Source organism: Theropithecus gelada, chromosome 7a, assembly GCF_003255815.1.
Source record: "Theropithecus gelada isolate Dixy chromosome 7a, Tgel_1.0, whole genome shotgun sequence".
Lineage (NCBI taxonomy): Eukaryota > Metazoa > Chordata > Mammalia > Primates > Cercopithecidae > Theropithecus > Theropithecus gelada.
In genome coordinates, this window is record NC_037674.1 from 6,569,218 (window position 1) to 6,572,707 (window position 3,490).

Below are 3,490 nucleotides of genomic sequence, written 5' to 3' on the forward strand. Positions count from 1 at the left end.
GATGTTTATCTCAATATCTTGTGTGTGTGTGTGTGTGTGTGTATGTATTCTGTTGGTTTTGTTTCTCTGGAGGAATTCTAACTAATACAGATGGAAAGAACAGTCCTCAAATCCATAGCTCTATGTTGGCCCTGAGAGCTGAAGTCTGGGATCCAAGTAGCCCCCCTGCTATAGCTTTCTTTCTTTGAGTTTCTAAGGCTTTTGGGCTTCTGATTCCTGGGGAAGATCAGCACCTTCTCTTTTTCCTGCATTTTCAAGGTCCATGTCTGCTGCCAACCTTTCCCTCAGAGTCTGTTGATACAGATGCCCATGGGGTAAGATATGTACTGGAGTAGTCTAGGAATAAAGACCTGAGTCCTTTCTGCCCCCATCCCCCAGCCTAAGTTCCAGAGCTATTTCCTCTTCTGGCTTTAAAACTAAGCCAACAATATTCCCACACTTCCATTTCCCAAGGAACTGTTATAGCCAACCCTGCCTGCATCCTTAGGTTGGCACCCCTCTCTGTAGCCATGATCTGTTCACTAGCACAGGGAAGAATGGGTGGCCCCTGGTCCATTCTTCCCTTTCTGCCCAGGCTAGTCTTCTCTCTGACTTCATTGCCCTTTTCTGGTCTGAAAATCTAAACAGAGTATTCCCAACCCTTCTAGGAAACGCAGAAAACATGCCCTGCTGGGGCCACATCTGGACTTTCTGTCTGTATTGGTTTATCTTTATATCACCACTACCTGTGTGTTCACTGCTTATTGCTAACAATGTCTGCATACTTCCCCGCATGCTCCCTACTATTAATAAATCCCGCCATGGATTCAACAGTAGAGTTCAAAGTTCCCTACCTACTGAATAAATTACAATAATGTCGGTTAGGTTAACCTACAAGGTGCATAAAGTCGATTTTGTTTATTAAAAACAACCTGCAACTTACAGATTTTCTGCATCAGTGAAACTTTGGTCTAAAAATATAATTAACATAATCATCTCATACTCATTTGAAATATAGTCCTGTGGAAAATGCACCTTATTTTTATTGTATCACACCAGATGTGACAGTATGGTATTATTAAACACCTAGAATGTCAGCTCGCTCCTCCTTCCTTCTCCTTCCTTCCTTCCTTCCTTCCTTCCTTCCTTTCTTTCTTTCTTCCTTTCTTCCTTTCTTCCTTTCTTCCTTTCTTTCTTTCTTTCTTTTTCTTTCTTTCTTTCTTTCTTTGACAGTCTTTTTCTGTCACCCAGACTGGAGTGCGGTGGCGAGATCTCGGCTCACTGCAATCTCCACCTCCTGGGTTCAAACAGTTCTCCTGCCTCAGCCTCTCCAAGTAGCTGGGATTACTGGCACGTACCACCACACCCAGCTACTTTTTGTATTTGTAATAAAGATTGGGTTTCACCATGTTGGCCAGGCTGGTCTCGAGCTCCTGACCTCAGGTGATCTGCCCACCTCAAATATGCCTCATGGAACGAGCAGGAATATGGATAATGTCAAAAAACAATTTCTACTTGGGTGGTGAGTCAATGAATGGGGGAAAGTTTTTCTCCTTAATGAATTTTGCCATATTAACATCAAAATCAGTTGTGACTCCACCGGCCGTCGAGGACACGTGAACTGCACACACATCTGCTGTGGTAAAAGCCCCTCCCCGTGACCTCGGGATGGGACCATGTGCCATCCCAAATCCTTGAGCTCAGCACTGGAGGACAAGGTGGGATGGAATACCACACAACATGTCACAAAAGCCGGGCTGGAAGGAAGTCCCTCAGAGTGGCACGTTTCCACTCAGCAGTTGCGACTGATTTCAGAAAATGCACGGTGATTGCTTTGTGATTTTTCTGTCTCCATGCCATGAACGGCTAGAGAGAATGGAGTTAACTGGGAAATTGGGACACAGCAGACTTTTGCTTTTAAAACCTCCTTTTTCTGTTCATTTGGCTGTCAAAACAGACAACCTTACTCACTCACAGAAGCGTACATTGAGGAGAACAACAGAGGAGACAGAAAAGCATAACCGATTTTGAGCTTCATCATGGGATAAACTCAATCTGTAAGTGCAGAGAATAACTCGGAGGCGCTTCTGCACCTACCCACACACATCACTGTGCATTCACCAAGGCGACAGCATCCAGGACCTCGGATCCACCAATGAGAATCCCACAGCAGCAGCCGGGAGGACAGCTGGTGGCTGCCGGAGACATAGGTGACACGCCACATCCAGACAAGTCTGCGGCACGCAGGGAGAAGTGAAGCCTGTGTTGTGCTTTGGCTCACAAATATTTAATCCGTTGAAAAGGGAGTCGTATGGGAGAGGTAGAAAGAAATGCTGGTCATGTATTCTACCTAGAATTGTTCACTCCCTGGTCCCATGAACCCCAGTTCCCCAAAATGGCAGGCTTGGAAACTGAGGCTCTCAGCTGAAGTGACTTGCTCCAGGTCCCATGTTCTGTGCTCTTTCCAGAGCCTGTGGCTTGCAATGACTTGGTGCATCTCACCCACAGGATGCGTGTGCCCAGACACAAACCTGAGATGGGCTGGCCTGGTTCTTAACCTTAAGGATGGAAACACGGTCCTCCCACCTACCCCGGCCCACCAGGGCTTCTGCCTTGGACAGGAAACAGCCAAACTACCACCAACCTGACTCCACGCCCACATGGGCATGGTCACCATGGCAACAACGGATGGAGGGTCCAGGCTCTTTGGCTGATTAAGTCCTTGGGCATCTTATTTTCAAACTCCCCTTGTCCTCCACCAAACAGACCTGGGCAAATGGGATGGGAGCCTCCTCTGTTTCCATACACGCTTGCGCCGGCCCCTGTTTTCATGCTTATCAGAATGTATTGGCCATTTTTGTTTCATTCCTCACCTTCTTCCAGCAGCCCTCACCCTCCACGCCCTCCTACCCCGGCATACACACAAAAGGGGAAGGAACCTTTTCAATGCACCTTTTAATTTCAGAGCCCAGCACAGCCTGGGATGGAGCTCTCTGGTTGTCCTGCGGTGAGCAGAGGTGAAAGTCACACTGGCCCCAGACCGTGCTCTGCGGGGACCAGTTCTCTGTCCCAAAGCCTGGGCCTCCAAGCGCTGGACTTGACCTCCTCACTTCACATGCCTTCTTGCACCTATTCTGTACCCCACTCTCTTGTTAAGGTTGCCAGTGAGAACCTTCTTGGTTCTCATCTTTTGACCTTTCATTAACATTTCTCTTGGGTTCCCAGGCCCACACTTCCCCGTGTTGCTCCTTGCTCTCCTGCCCAGCTTTTCCTCTCTTTTTCTGAATCCTGGATCCTGTATCCTTATGTTGCTCCAGGGCCCCAGGTCTTCAACATTGCACACTCTCTGAGTGCTTTCCTGATGATCTCATGGGCCTCTACCCTGTAAGTACCATATTTGCCTCTCCAGCCTGACCCTTCCCTGAACCCCAGACTCTCCAATTCGCTGCTTATTCACAGAAGCCACTTGCAGTCTAATAGGCAGCTCCAGCAACACATGCAAAACCAACTG